Below are 16,821 nucleotides of genomic sequence, written 5' to 3' on the forward strand. Positions count from 1 at the left end.
GGATCCAGGTCCGGTTGGGCCAGTACGGCGCAACTAGCAAGACCTGCTCCTCGTCCTCCCTGACTTTGCACAGTGTCTGTGCGAAAGGCTCACTGGGGGAAACGCATACTTGCGTGGGCCCCGGGGCCAGCTGTGTGCCAGTGCATCCGTGCCGAGGGACCCTCCGGTCAGGGAATAGAACAACTGGCAATGGGTCGTGTCCGGAGAGGCAAACAGATCTGAGCGGCTCCGAAGATTCCCCATATCAGCTGAACCACCTGGGGATGGAGTCACCATTCTCCCGGAAGGGGCGGCTGCTGTGAGAGCTCGTCGGCTGTACGGTTGAGCACACCAGGGATATGAATGGCCCAAAGCGACCTCAGATGCTTCTGACTCCATAGGAGGAGATGGCGGGCGAGTCGCGACATACGACGGGAGCGTAGACCACCTTGATGGTTGATGTACGCCACGGTCACAGTGCTGTCCGTACGGACCAGTACATGCCTGTGCAGAAGCAGCCCCTTGAGGCGGCACAAGGCTAAGCGTACTGCTTGCAACTCTAGGCAATTGATGTGCCAATGCAGCTGAGGCCCCGTCCACAGACCTGAGACTGCATGCCCGTTGTACATGGCCCCCCCATCCGTTGGCAGAGGCATCCGTGAAAACCACAGCATGCCTGGACACCTGGACTAAGGGCACTCCGGCCCGTAGGTTTGGCGACAGTGCTGGGTAATGTTGACCCGGAACGTGCCGCTCTGCCACGCCCATCTCGGGACTCGATCGTGAAGCCAGTGCTGAAGCGGTCTAATATGCAACAGGCCGAGCGGCGTTACTGCGGCTGCCATATGCCCCAGGAGCCTCTGAAATTGCTTCAGTAGAAACCGCTGACCTGCCTCGAAAGGACCTGAGGCAGTTGAGCACTGACTGGACGCGCTCCTCGGTGAGGCGCGCAGTCTGACTGACCGAGTCCAGCTCCATACCGAGATAAGAGATCCTCTGCATGGGGCAGAGTTTGCTCTTGTCCCGGTTGACCTGAAGTCCCAACCGGCTGAGGTCCCGGAGCACCAGGTCCCTGTGATCGCACAACAGATCTCACAAGTGAGCTATTATCAGCCAGTCGTCGAGATGATAGAGTTGAGAATGCGAACGCCATGTTCTCTCAAGGGAACAATGGCCGCCTCCACGACTTTCGTGAAGACACGGGGCGACAGGGCCACGTCGAAGGGTAGGACCTTGTACTGATATGCCCGACCCTCGAACGCAAACCAAAGAAACGGTCTGTGTCGAGGCAGAACCGAGACATGAAAGTACGCGTCCTTCAGGTCGATCGCTGCAAACCAATCCTGGGGACGGATGCACTCGAAGATGCGTTTCTGCGTAAGCATCTTGAACGGGAGCTTGTGAAGGGCCCGATTCAAAACACGCAGATCCAGGATTGGTCGTAACCCACCGCCTTTCTTGGGTACAATGAAGTAAGGGCTGTAGAACCCAGACCTCATCTCGGCTGGAGGGACCGGCTCGATTGCGTCCTTCGCCAGCAGGGCAACGATCTCTTTCCTCAGGACAGGGGCGTTGCACTCCGCACTTGGGTGAAGAGGACACCCCTGTACCTGGGAGGCCGACGGGCAAACTGAATTGCATAGCCGAACCGGATGGTGCGAATGAGCCACCTGGATGGTCTCGGAAGCGCTAGCCAGGCTTCGAGAGATTGAACCAACGAGCCCACTCGGACCACCGGCGTACCCGCGGAGGGGCAGCGAGGTGGAAGGCAGGGACCCGCCCTCGGAGGCATTGCTGCGGCCGAAGGTGGGGTCTGTGTGTGTGGTGCAACACTTACCTGCCTCCACCGGGGGGAAAACAGTAGGGAAGGCCCATCTTTCTCTGGGGCGTTCGACTGCTGACTGTCCCGAGGCAGGAGGGGAAACGAGGAGCGAGGCTGGGGGGCGTCGAGTCCTGGCTTACGCGCCTCCTTGCCCGGCGACAGATGAGAGTGACGAGGCCGTAGTGGCGACACTGGCATCTGAGCGCCTTGGCCAGCGACAGACGAGAGCGACGAGGCCGTAGCGGCGTCACTGCCATCTGAGCGCTGGGGCGAGGGGAATGAGAGCAGCGAGGCAACGTGGCGGCGCGCACTGTCATTCTCACCCTCTAGGAGGGGAAACCAGGAGCGAGGCCCGGGGGCGTCGAGTCCTGGCTTCCGCGCCTCCTTGGCCAGCGACAGACGAGAGTGACGAGGCCGTAGCGGCGTCACTGCCATCTGAGTGCTGGAAGAGGGGGGAAGGAATGGCGAGGCATGGGAGCGTCGCTCACTGCAGTCCGCACCTCTTGTAACCCAGAGATGGAAGAAATTGCTCTATTGAAAAAGTGGGTACCACTGGACTCAGGGAGCCAGCAGCGGAACAGAAACTGAACAAATTCTCCACCCGGCCCTCCTCCGGGGGCGGGAGAGGTGAGGACACCATCTCCCTGAGAGCAACTTCCTCCAACCCTGTGTCACCCGTCTCAGGGCTGCTGAGACAGGTGGTGTCGTCCTCCTGCGAAAGCTAGACGTCACCATAAAGCTGGCTGACATCTTTTTCACAGGGGGCTGACACCCTTGGCGACAAACAGACTGTGGAGAAACCAGGAATGAGTCGACAGCATATCTGGTCAGCTCCTGGCCTCCTCAACCTGCTTCTGAACTGTGGAGATCCGCTGGGCACAGTCTCCAACAGTGCCGCCGAAAACGGCAAACCCTGTGGGATAGGAGCACCGAGAAAGCGAACTTTGGCGATGTCTCGTACTCCACAAGGTTTAGCCGTGGGATGCTTCTGGACCAGCAGTGTGGACATCGTCTGACCAACATGCCTCCATACTGCTAAAAGCTCTTTCACACGCATCCGGGCAGGCACGGGGGCGGGGCAAGGCAATTACGCGTTGCACTGCGCCCCCAGAGTAGCCCGGGAAGTGTGGCTGTCAAGTCTGAATCTGATTCAGCATGAGCACACACACCATTACAGTGGGAACTCAGCGTCCTCATTTCCAGAGTATAATAGCCCTCTCTCCGATGCAGCAATCGACATCTGATCCTCCCCTGGTGCCCTGAATGAAATAGCTGGTCCCTCATGAGAAGGACCAGAGATTCCACCCGAAAGCTGCCAGGCATGCAAAACAGTGAACGTGGCCATACCTTGATGGCACACGGCACGCTGAGCGCTCAACCCCTCGAGAAAGGCAAGCGAACAACGCGCCGACGTGGTCATGCTCTCGTAAGAGAGCATAAACCACCCACGAACACAGTCTCAGCATGTTTGCGATGCGCTAGAGGAGTGAGGGTTCCGAGGAGGTGGTCTCGTCAAATAACACTCACTGTAATCCTCTAATCACCAATGCTATTAACCAAAATAGCCCTCCACCGTTGGCCACCAGAAGAGGAACTAGATCGGGGAACAGTCAAAGGCGCGCATCTAGAGCGCCGACTGACGCGCGCTGGGTTGCCGTGACAACCCGCGCTGTCAGCCGGCAGCTCGACAGGACACACGGCACGCTGAGCGGCTCAAGCCTTTACGAGAAAGGGGAGACGAACAACGTGCCGACGTGATCATGCTCTCATGAGAGAACATAAACCACCCACGAACGCAGTCTCAACATGCTTGAGCCCAGGCACGCGAAACAGTGATCGTGGCCGTCAAATGAGGACAGGAAACGACCGCATCCAGAAACACACGGGTGAAACGTCATCCTGAAAAGGACGCGATCTTCACCCGTGTTGCTCTTTTCACAGAAAACGCTCTCTTATTGTGCTGAAGCACACAGGGATAAACGCGGCAACACAGCGGGGAAACTGCAAGCCCGCTGTGCGCACTCAACCGAATACCAGCTGTGACAACAGCTCTTTGAAAAAAAGGCAGATCGCGTGAAGCAGCAGCCGGTACCCGGGAGATCGCGAAGATCGCTGAAGCGCCGTCACACCAACACAGAGAGGTCTCGGAGAAAACAGCAGACTCGTTGACCGTGAAGATAAATTACTAATCTTGAAGCTCATCCACTCAGAGGACACACAGGTCGGGTCCGAAGCTAAAAGCAATGGTATGTGTTTTCGCTTCCGCTTTTATACCCGCATTGCTAGGCGGGACGCGAAATGCAAATCCCGCATGCCAATATTTATTGGCTCGTTTTAATTCACTCAAAGGCAATTGGTCTCCCTAGCGTGATCCCAATTCGTTGGAAACTCCTCCGATGAGACGTAGGAGTTCCCATACGAAAGGGAACTGTTTTCATCATTGATAATTAAGAAATATTTATTTCCATAGGTGCTCTTGTAGACCCTACAGTACATGGTGTATACCATGGTAGAGAGTGCCATGCTATTTTCATGCTAAGGTATTTATAATAAAACCATGATATTGCCATTTTACCTTGTCCAAAAACTCCATGGTAAGTAATGTCTAGTACAAAAGCTATGTATGCGTGTGTGCATGTGGCAGTATAACAGGTCTGTTCTCTGCTCTGCAGGCACTGATAGTCAATGTTCCTGAGGGTGATGAGATGGAATCATGGCTATCTGAGTGAGATGATTTGACCACAGTATAATCACTGCTCTCTTCTCTGCGCTGCTGTGATTCTCCAGGGCTTCTCATGCATTACGGAGGACGAAGCAGAGCAGCCTCTCGATGGCTGCAGTCTCCCCGGCTCCTGAACTGATCACATTCATTATCTCCCATAAGCCTGTTTACAAATAATATGAGTGTGACATGGTTCCCACTGTGTCATTCTGGTTGCACATGCATCTGTCTGTATTTCTAAGCACGAGAATGCGACAAATTATTTTGTTCTGTGATAAAATGCTATGGAAATATACTAATATCAGTGTTTCCCAACCTTTTGTTTTATGTACGCCTACAGTCAGTAAAGCTCAAGTATCCCTTGATCCAAATGATACATAAATGAGCTTCTTTTAACCTGTTAACTGGCACCCCCCTTTTTTTTGCATAGACATAAAAATCACTATCCAAACTTAAATGGTTGTAATTCAGGAATGCTTTGGAATATAGACCTATAGCTGGTCTTGTTTTAAAGAAGACATTTTCCAGATTATTGTAGAAGTCTAGAAATTGTAAAAAATGAAACAGAAAAAAAGTTATATAAGTTTGAGTTTATGAAATTGTGTAATGTAAAAATATAATGATTAATATTTTTATATAAAATATATATATTACAAAATATATTTTACTCTAAAACTGCAAGAAAATTAAAGTCAAATATCTGAACAAGTTGTATTCCAAATTTTAGGTTGATATCTCAAAAAATGAGCTTTCAGTAAGATTTTATTCGGGCGCAGTACCCAACTTTTTCACTAGGTGAACACCAGACTCCATTACTGCCCATATAAGGGCGCCTCCATTTTCATATGTTTTGAGTGATCTGAACCATGTATTTCCATAATTTTCATACAATTTATGAAGTAGACATCCTATTCAGAAGTAGTATGGGTGGTTTGGCAGTATTTGATTTGAATTAAACCTCTAATAAATGCATAAAGACTCCGTTATAGCGTTATAGCTCGCAGCCGCATTACAAATCGAGAATCCATACATTTTTCTTTATATTTAAAACATTTTCAGACCTTTTTTTCTCATAAAATGGAATTGGTGTTATCTTTTGAACTCATGGCATGAAAACAAACTGAGGTTTCTACCAATCTTTCATGATTTTTCATGTTTATTGTTATTTCAAAATAAAGGCCTAAATACTCCTAATGAATATGAAATATTCTTGTTGCAAATTGATAAATTTCTGCTCCTCTGTAATATATTTTAGATAACAGCCACCAAATATGAAAACTAGAGATTTTAAGCTTTCAAATGATACATAGTTTGGCAATATTACTTTAGGTTTTTACTAAGATATTATTGTTTTAAACATGCAATGGCAAATGGGCCCGCCGGCGGTATCTGATATCTGAGAATATCATTCAGCATTATCATTAATTAATATTATTAAAGTGGCCATTATTTCAATTATAAAAAACAAAAAAGCAAGTAGATTTCTCTCGCTTTAATGAGACAACTTGTTTGTTTTTCCTAACGTTTAATAGTTCTTATAGGCAGTGGTTTTTCAGATTTTTCAAATTTACAAAATGAGTGTTCCCAAACTGAACAAGTAAAATTATTATGACTAAAATAGATTTTAGAATTCCAGAAGTTTTAAGGGTTGAATGTTCTACAGGGATACCACTCTTTTTCATAACGTCGAATGTGACTGACTGATAGGGAACTTCGGACTTACTGTGAAGCAAAACTCTTGGCTCTTTTACACTCGGGGGAAAGCCTGTATTAATCAGTGGTGGAAAGAGTACTGAAAAAACATACTCAAGTAAAAGTACCATTACATTCCAAACAATGTAGTGTGAGTAGAGTAAAAAGTACTTGTCCAAAAAACTACTTGAGTAAGAGTAAAAAAGTAGCTTATTTAAAAGTACTCATGAGTATTGAGTAGTGAGTCCTGAGCTGTGCATTCTACCCCCTTATAATAAACACTGTGCAATACAATTAATACGTTTAAAAAAAAACATTGTACATACATTGTACATCTTTTTAAAATGCAAAAAAATTATGCAAGCTTTATAATGGCAAAAAATGCAAAAAAAAAGTGTATTTCACGCGTGAAATACGCGTTAAAAATCAGTTTGAACGGGTCAGTGTCATTGGCTGCTGAAGACTTGGGTCTAACCATTTCTGTGAGTTTAGAGGGGTACCTTTCAGCTACCACCAGTTTACATGCTATAGATCAGCTTATTCAGCCTATTTATTTAGTCCTTTTTTGTATAACCTATAGAAATAATATATTTAAATTGCAGTTTTATGAAAATTTTGATAAAAATAAAATTGCCTTGTTTTTCTCCACTCATGCCTTTTTGTAAATAAACACATTAGTGGACATTCTAGCTTTAACATAAAAGCATTAACATTTGTGTGGGGTAAATCAGTTACAGTGGATGCAGGTTTAAGATACAGACCACTGATATCAATATCTGTCTTTGGAAAACAACATGAGCTTTTGTTGTGCTTCCATTTACAGCTATCACAAGCAGGTGGCGCTTATTCAAACCTTTTTGTTCTGAAATTGGGCACTCTTCAGACAAACAGTAATTAGGTATACAGGTGATATTATCAATTTAAAGGAATTTTGAAAAAGGAATAAATGAAAAGGGAATCTTGCAGCAGCATTTTGTACTAATGGAAGATGAGCAATTTGAGACTTTGAATGCAGTAAAGTGAATTGCAAATAATTGTGATAAAAGCATGAACCGCCATCTCTAGAGTTTTATGATTAAGGAAAGGTTTGACTTTAGACCACAGACGAAGTTGATAAAAACTTGAACTTGAACTTTTAAAATACAAGTTTTAGTATATACTTGTGTGCGGTCATGTATGCAGCCATATATCAAGGTGGACCTCACACAGCAGGGGTACATTCACAGTTTCATTACATGGACATTTATCTACTTTGTCCATCATAGAAGGCTTTAATAAAATAGCTAACAAAGATACATTGACAGGTGACACTGCAATGACTCCCCTTTTAAATGTCTAATTTAACCCTTTTCATTTTTTTATATCAGCAGGGTTCACTTGGAATGCTCCTAATGCAGTCCAAGAGGGCCAAAAACACGTGAATTTTAACACGTATTTCACGTGTATTTCACAATACGTGTTAAAATTCACGTGTTTTTGGCCTTCGATAGTGCACAGATCGCGAAGCGCGTCTCTCTAAATAAAGTAAATGGGAGCGGGAATTCACCGCATAAACACGCATATTATGAACGTAGCACTTGAGGGCGTTTACACTATATGCAATACCCCCAACCTCACACCAAATGTCAGGCCCTGTAGAGGCCTTTATAAAGATAATTTAGTAAGCAGACATGTGAAATTCAGAAGGCTTTTTTTAAGCCCCCGAAGCCGTGTGGAGCACTTTTATGATGGATAGATGCACTTTTATGGACTTCAAAAAAGAAACGGCCATTCACCTGCCATTATAAAGCTTGGAAGAGCCAGAACATTTTTTTTATATAACTCCGATTGTATTCGTCTGAAAGAAGAATGTCATAAACACCTAGGATGACTTGAGGGTGAGTAAATAATGGGCTAATTTTCTTTTTTGGTGAACTATCCCTTTCAGGAGGTATTTGTTATAAGATTCTTCCTATAAATTAAAATTGTGTTGTTGTAACCTAATTCCATCAGGTTTATTTAATATAAAACAAGGGAATGCTGTTTTAACTTAATTAATTGAGTTACATTGACCCAATATACATTCCAATAAAAACTCAGGATGGACACATTCGACAAGTACGCATTACGACTGCCCCAGACTAGAGGGCAGAATAGTCGTGACTTGTGTCAGCTACAGGACCATCTGCTCTGAAGGACAAAAAGAAGAAAAGGTGTGATAAATTGTGATTTGAGGTTATTATGTTGCATGAAAGTGAAAATCACAATTGACATAAAAAAAAAAAACTTACACTCAAAAAAGATTTTTTTAACTCTTGTTCATTTTAATAAAATAAAATGATTTAATAATAAAATTTAAAATTTAATTTAATACATAATTTAATTAGATTGTAGATTGTAGAGTAGAGTTGCCACCAATGGTCTCTACGAGCAACTTAGCTCTTTTGAGAAATGCAGCAGGCAGTGGATCTGTAGTTCCCAGCATGCTTTGCAAGGGAGTGAATTAGGAGAGTAATTTTAGGGATTAAGTGCTATTTTATATGTTTTTTCAGTAAAGGGAAAGATGTTGGTAGTTTATATTTATGTTCAGTTATTTTGGACATTTAGAGGAGTTTCTGTTATTAAAGGGTTAGTTCACCCAAAAATGAAAATTAAGTCATTAATTACTCACCCCCATGCTGTACCAACCCCGTAAGACCTTCGTTCATCTTCGGAACACAAATGAAGATGTTTTTTATTAAATCTGAGAGGTGAATCACTGCTACATAGGCTGCCTAAGGGAATGACACTTGACGGCCCAGAAAGTCATTAAAGAACAAACAAAACAAAAATAACGACTTTATTCGACTATTCCATTGCTTCCTTGTGGGCCTGAGACGAGAGTTCAAGAGATTTCCAGGACGCATGCGCGAGAACTGACATTCTTCTTCTACTATATGTACAGCTTCCTCTGCTTGTAAGACGCGCGCTGTGTAGTAGAAGAAGAATGTCAGTTCTCGCGCATGCGTCCTGGAAATCTCTTGAACTCTCGTCTCAGGCCCACAAGGAAGCAATGGAATAGTCGAATAAAGTCGTTATTTTTGTTGTTTTTCCGCACAAAAAGTATTCTCGTCGCTTGATAAACTTATAGTGGAGCCACTGTAGGCACATGAAATATTTAAACATTTTCTTTAATGACTTTCTGGGCCGTCAAGTGTCATTCCCTTAGGCAGCCTATGTAGCAGTGATCCACCTCTCAGATTTAATAAAAAATATCTTCATTTGTGTTCCGAAGATGAACGAAGGTCTTACGGGGTTGGTACAGCATAGGGCTGAGTAATTAATGACTTAATTTTCATTTTTGGGTGAACTAACCCTTTAAATGTTGCGGTTACCATTGTGCTGAAGAGTAGTGCTTAGTGGTTCATTATATGCTTTGTGTGTAATGAAGAGCAACACTACTTGATTGAAAATTAAGCTTAAGAAATATTATAAAAAATTTAGTTTGGACTAACAAAAACAAATTAAATTATGCTGATCCAAATAAAATTACTTTTGATTGAACTAAGTTAAATTGTGTGTAAAAAATTAAGTAAGTGTAAATAATAATTTTTCGAGTAAGGGAACCTAGGCTGTCTGTGGGAATTTTCCCATTCATTTAAGTTGCCATTGTCATCGTAGGCACTCCGAAGTCCGCGTGCTCGAAAAGGACGCCAGATCCTGCTTATTCGGATGGTGAGTGGTACTCTTTCCGAAATCGCATATAAAGTAGCCAAAATCAGCATAAATTAACATAGGCTCTGTGTGGTAGCCTATAGGGGTGCCAGTGCACTACTGGGTGGTCCACCAAGTGCTTTTGGGGTCCGCCAACTACCTGCTCTTCACCATAGTCCTCCTCAGTGCCACGGAGGGCCTATTTCGACCCCTAACTACCTTTTCTCTCCTTCATCGCCACGAAGTGCCTGTGGGGTCCCCTAACCACCCAAACTTCACCATAGTCTTCCTCGTGGTCCACGAAGTGCCTGTTTCGACCCCTAACCGCCTGTCCTCTTCTTCATTGCTACGGAGTGCCTATGGGGTCCCCTAACCACCTGAACTTCACCACAGTCTTCCTCAGTGCCACGGGGAGCCTTTTTCGACCCCTAACCACCTGTCCTCTTCTTCATTGCCACGGAGTGCCTGGGGGGTCCCCTAACCACCTGAACTTCACCACAGTCTTCCTCAGTACCACGAGGAGCCTTTTTTGACCCCTAACAACCTATCCTCTTCTTCATTGCCACGGAGTGCCTGGGGGGTCCCCTGACCACCCGAACTTCACCATGGTCTTAGTCTCAGGCCACGTGCTCCTCGAAGGGTGGACAGAGAGGTCCGATCGGCCTGAAACTGACTAATGCGTCCCGTCACGGGCCCCTGGGACGGGTTCTAGAGTTCCGCGTCCCTCTGACCTTTTTTCGCGCTAATTGGCCACCAACAGCCCCATGGAACAAGTTGCACGTGGGCCGTCAAACAAACGGGGGCCAAAAGGGGTCGAAAGGTCGCAGCGGCCCCAAACTCGGCACGGCGGTAGTCCGGGGGCCCCCGGTTCTAGATCCTGGATTTGGTGGTTCTAGATCGGTTCTAAGTGTGGGTTCCAGCAAAGCGGCTTGTTGGAAAGGCCCGATCGGCCCGAAACTGACACACGCGTCTCGTCACGGGCCCCGGGGACGGGTTCTAAAGTTCCGCGTCCCTCGGACCTTTTTTCGCGCTAATTGGCCACCAACAGCCCCATGGAACAAGTTGCACGTGGGAAGTCACATAAACAGGGGCCAAAAGGGGTCGAAAGGTCGCAGCGGCCCCAAACTCGACACGGTGGTAGTCCGGGGGCCCCCGGTTCTAGATCCCGGGTCGCAGGGTTCTAGATCGGTTCCGAGTGTGTTTTCAGTTTGACCCTTCGAGAGGGAATGTCAGTCTATGAGCTCACTATGAGTGCAAGATGCTTTTGAGAGAAACTTGAACAAGGGAGGCAAAAAAATGAGCCCTGAGTTCTAGAGACTCGTCCCCCTGATATGTCGTTCGGGGGCCCGAGGGGGCCCGGCACGCAGCGTTTGGGGCCCGTGGGACCTCGGGGGGCCGAACAGGGGCCACTGACACGTGCGACTTATCCCATTCATTTTCACAGGTGTTTCGTGGAACGTGTGACAGAAAGGTCCGATCGGCCCGAAACTGACTTATGTGTCCCCTCACGGGCCCCTGGGACGGGTTCTAGAGTTCCGTGTCCCTCTGACCTTTTTTCGCGCTAATTGGCCACCAACAGCCCCATGGAACAAGTTGCACGTGGGCCGTCAAACAAAGGGGGGCCAAAAGGGGTCGAAAGGTCGCAGGGGCCCCAAACTCGGCACGGCGGTAGTCCGGGGGCCCCCGGTTCTAGATCACGGGTCGCGCGGTTCTAGATCGGTTCTAGGTATGTGTTTCGGCCAAACGGTTTGAAGGAAACGCCCGATTGTCCCGAAACTGACGTATGCGTCCCGCCACGGGCCCCGGGGACGGGTTCTAGAGTTCCGCGTCCGAAACAGCTCGTTTGCCCGAAAAAAGACCCCCTTGACCGGGAAGCGCCTGTGAAGTTTGCATTGAACAAGTTGCACGTGGGCGGGCGGAAATGCAGGGGTCGAAAGGTCGCACCGCCTCCAAATTCCCCGCCCTGGTAGTCGAGGGGCCCCCGGTTCTAGATCCCGGGTCGCAGGGTTCTAGATCGGTTCCAAGTGTGTGTTTTTGCAGTGCAAAAATCTCCTCACTTTGGTTCACTCTGACTGCATGTATGTCTATGTGTGAGAGAGGGCGGCCATTAATCGGACCATGTGCTCGCTGAAGGGTGGACAGAAAGGTCCGATCGGCCCGAAACTGACGTATGCGTCCCGTCACGGGCCCCTGGGACGGGCCCTAGAGTTCCGCGTCCCTCTGACCTTTTTTGGCGCTAATTGGCCACCAACAGCCCCATGGAACAAGTTGCACGTGGGCCAAAAGGGGTCGAAAGGTCGCAGCGGCCCCAAACTCGGCACGGCGGTAGTCCGGGGGCCCCCGGTTCTAGATAATGGATTTGGTGGTTCTAGATCGGTTCTAAGTATGGGTTTCAGCAAAACGGCTTGTTGGAAAGGCCCGATCGGCCCGAAACTGATACATGCGTCTCGTCACGGGCCCCGGGGACGGGTTCTAGAGTTCCGCGTCCCTCTGACTTTTTTTCGCGCTAATTGGCCACCAACAGCCCCATGGAACAAGTTGCACGTGGGCCGTCAAACAAACGGGGGCCAAAAGGGGTCGAAAGGTCGCAGCGGCCCCAAACTCGACACGGTGGTAGTCCGGGGGCCCCCGGTTCTAGATCCCGGGTCGCCGGGTTCTAGATCGGTTCCGAGTGTGTTTTCAGTTTGACCCTTCGAGAGGGAATGTCAGTCTATGAGCTCACTATGAGTGCAAGATGCTTTTGAGAGAAACTTGAACAAGTGTGGAAAAAAAATGAGCCCTGAGTTCTAGAGACCCGTCCTCCTGATATGTCGTTCGGGGGCCCGAGGGGGCCCGGCACGCAGTGTTTGGGGCCCGTTGGACCCCCGGGGGCCGAACAGGGGCCACTGACACTTGCAACTTATCCCATTCATTTTCACAGGTGTTTCGTGGAACGTGTGACAGAAAGGTCCGATCGACCCGAAACTGACTTATGTGTCCCCTCACGGGCCCCTGGGACGGGTTCTAGAGTTCCGTGTCCCTCTGACCTTTTTTCGCGCTAATTGGCCACCAACAGCCCCATGGAACAAGTTGCACGTGGGCCGTCAAACAAAGGGGGGCCAAAAGGGGTCGAAAGGTCGCAGGGGCCCCAAATTCGGCACGGCGCTAGTCCGGGGGCCCCCGGTTCTAGATCACGGGTCGCGCGGTTCTAGATCGGTTCTAGGTATGTGTTTCGGCCAAACGGTTTGAAGGAAACGCCCGATTGTCCCGAAACTGACGTATGCGTCCCACCACGGGCCCCGGGGACGGGTTCTAGAGTTCCGTGTCCAAAACAGCTCGTTTGCCCGAAAAAAGACCCCCTTGACCGGGAAGCGCCTGTGAAGTTTGCATTGAACAAGTTGCACGTGGGCGGGCGGAAATGCAGGGGTCGAAAGGTCGCACCGCCTCCAAATTCCCCGCCCTGGTAGTCGAGGGGCCCCCGGTTCTAGATCCCGGGTCGCAGGGTTCTAGATCGGTTCCAAGTGTGTGTTTTTGCAGTGCAAAAATCTCCTCACTTTGGTTCACTCTGACTGCATGTATGTCTATGTGTGAGAGAGGGCGGCCATTAATCGGACCATGTGCTCGCCGAAGGGTGGACAGAAAGGTCCGATCGGCCCGAAACTGACGTATGCGTCCCGTCACGGGCCCCTGGGACGGGCCCTAGAGTTCCGCGTCCCTCTGACCTTTTTTGGCGCTAATTGGCCACCAACAGCCCCATGGAACAAGTTGCACGTGGGCCGTCAAACAAACGGGGGCCAAAAGGGGTCGAAAGGTCGCAGCGGCCCCAAACTCGGCACGGCGGTAGTCCGGGGGCCCCCGGTTCTAGATCCTGGATTTGGTGGTTCTAGATCGGTTCTAAGTGTGGGTTCCAGCAAAGCGGCTTGTTGGAAAGGCCCGATCGGCCCGAAACTGACACACGCGTCTCGTCACGGGCCCCGGGGACGGGTTCTAAAGTTCCGTGTCCCTCTGACTTTTTTTCACGCTAATTGGCCACCAACAGCCCCATGGAACAAGTCGCACGTGGGACGTCAAACAAACAGCCGCTCAAGGGGGTCAAAAGGTCGCAGGACCTCGAGATTCGCCACGGACGACCGCCACGGGCCCCCGAATCGGGCCCCAGAGTTTCGTGGCTCTAGATGCTTCCTGAGCCTAATAGGCCCTCTGATTCTAACTGCTGAATTGACCCTAGCAGACATGTGCTCCTATAGAGATCAATGTGAGACAGAGAGGTGCATAAAAAATAGCTAAAAATAAACTTGGCGCGTCTCGACCTCGCCCGCTCGGTATGTCGCAGAGGGCCACGTGACGCAACTTTTTGACGAGTTTGGGGCCCCTCGGACCCCCGGGGGCCGCACGGGAGCCACTGACACGTGCAACTTATCCCATTCATTTTCATAGGCGTTTGGTGAACCTTCCACCTGTAACTTATTTGACAGGGCCCCTTTGTGCACTCCGTGGACATGTCATTTTATGGCTAATATTGCATAATTATAAACTGTAAAGTACCCCAACATGTTGGATTGTCTTCCCTGTGCACTGTACTGGCTGTTTAGAGAAATAAAACATGTATAATTATGAAATATGACCTATTAATGCATTGACCACGGAGTGCATTAAGGGGCCCTGTCAAACAAGTTACAAGTGGAACCTGACACCTGTAACTTATTTGACAGGGCCCCTTTGTGCACTCCGTGGACATGTCGTTTTAAGGCTAATAATGCATAATTATGAACTGTAAAGTACCCCAACGTGTTTGAATGTCTTTCCTGTGCACTTTACTGGATATTGTAAGTAATAATATATTTATATTTACGAAATATGACCTATTAATGCATTGACCACGGAGTGCATTAAGGGGCCCTGTCAAACAAGTTACAAGTGGGACCTGACACCTGTAACTTATTCGACAGGGCCCCTTTGTGCACTCCGTGGACATGCCCATTTAAGGCTAATAATGCATAATTGTGAACTCTAAAGTACCCCAACGTGTTGGATTGTATTCCCTGTGCACTGTACTCTATTTTTAAGTAATAAAAACATTAAAAATCACGAATTATGACCTATTAATGCATTGACCACGGAGTGCACAAAGGGGCCCTGTCAAATAAGTTACAGTTGGTATGTTTTTTTATATTTTGAGGTCATGGTTGATAAAAATGAATAAAATTGATTAAATATCAATTTTAGGTTCATCTGTGGGCCCCCCTGAGCGATTTGCAGCCTTCAGAACCCAGAAATTCCACTGTCCATGAACAGCCTGAATTTTTGAATGGTATAAGTTGCAGGTGGAACGTCCAGATCTCAGCCTCTGGACAGAATTGGGAGCTGAAACCTGCACTCCTGCCCTTGTCTGGACGTGCCCCGACAGTGCTGTGCATTTCAGGGAGTTTGGAGAAACTTGAAAATCTGACTGAAAAATTCTCCAAGGGATACATACCCCTTTGAGATTTTTTGGGTCGAATTTTCAAGTTTCTCCAATCTCTTTGAAATTCACACCAGGGACAGGGCGTGCCCAGATGAGCACAGGAGTGCAGGTTTCATCTCCAAATTCTGTCCAGAGGCTGAGATCTGGACGTTCCACCTGCAACTTATACCATTCAAAAATTCAGGCTGTTCATGGACAGTGGGATTTCTGGGTTCTGAAGGCTGCTAATTGCTCAGGGGGGCCCAAAGATGAACCTAAAATTGATATTTAATCAATTTTATTCATTTTTATCAACCATGACCTCAAAATATAAAAAAACATACCAACTGTAACTTATTTGACAGGGCCCCTTTGTGCACTCCGTGGACATGTCGTTTTAAGGCTTATAATGCATAATTATGAACTGTAAAGTACCCCAACATGTTGGATTGTCTTCCCTGTGCACTGTACTGGCTGTTTAGAGTAATACAACATTTATAATTACGAAACATGACCTATTAATGCATTGACCACGGAGTGCACAAAGGGGCCCTGTCGAATAAGTTACAGGTGGGCAAAGTAAGGGCCCACCTGTGACTTGTTCGACAGGGCCCCTTTGTGCACTCCGTGGACATGTCCATTTAAGTCTAATAATGCATAATTGTGAACTGTAAAGTACCCCAACATGTTGGATTGTCTTCCCTGTGCACTGTACTGGCTGTTTAGAGTAATAAAACATGTATAATTATGAAATATGACCTATTAATGCATTGACCACGGAGTGCACAAAGGGACCCTGTCAAATCAGTTACAGGTGGGCCGTTACTTTGCCCACCTTCAACTTATTTGACAGAGGCCCTATAGGACAGTGGTTTTATGTGGTCAAACCTACTGTACACAACTCAGGGGACACACCACAACACACTCATGTACATTACAGCCAATAATTGTGCATAGTGTTAGACATTTTCAGCCGGTGAATCCCTGTAAGGAATTGGGGATTTCAGCATATGTGCTGAAGGCCAGTGTGTAACTTATCAAGCTACAGGTGGGATGCCGAATTTGACCGGATGTATCTCGGGAGCTAAGCCGACTTGGGGCTCCATACTCTGGCCCGGAGTTTGGAGCTCCAACTCGGCTTGGTTCCCGAGATACACCCGGTGGTGGTGGTGGTGGACGAACAGGCCGTTCGTTGTCACACAGGTGGTCAGGGGGACGAATGAGCTGTTCGTGTCAGTGGGTGGGGCCCCGGGCCGTCTCTTAGATTGCCCGTTGGCCAACAGGCCGTTCGCTGTCACACAGGAGGTCAGGGGGACGAATGAGCTGTTCGTGTCAGTGGGCGGGGCCCCGGGCCGTCTCTTAGATTGCCCGTGGGCGAACAGGCCGTTCGCTGTCACACAGGCTGTCAGGGGGACGAATAGGCTGTTTGTGTCAGTGGGCGGGGCCCCGGGCCGTCTCTTAGATTGCCCGTGGGCGAACAGGCCGTTCGTTGTCACACAGGCGGTCAGGGGG

This window comes from Rhinichthys klamathensis, unplaced genomic scaffold (genome assembly GCF_029890125.1).
Source record: "Rhinichthys klamathensis goyatoka isolate OS25496 unplaced genomic scaffold, OSU_Roscu_1.1 h1tg000090l_1, whole genome shotgun sequence".
NCBI lineage: Eukaryota > Metazoa > Chordata > Actinopteri > Cypriniformes > Leuciscidae > Rhinichthys > Rhinichthys klamathensis.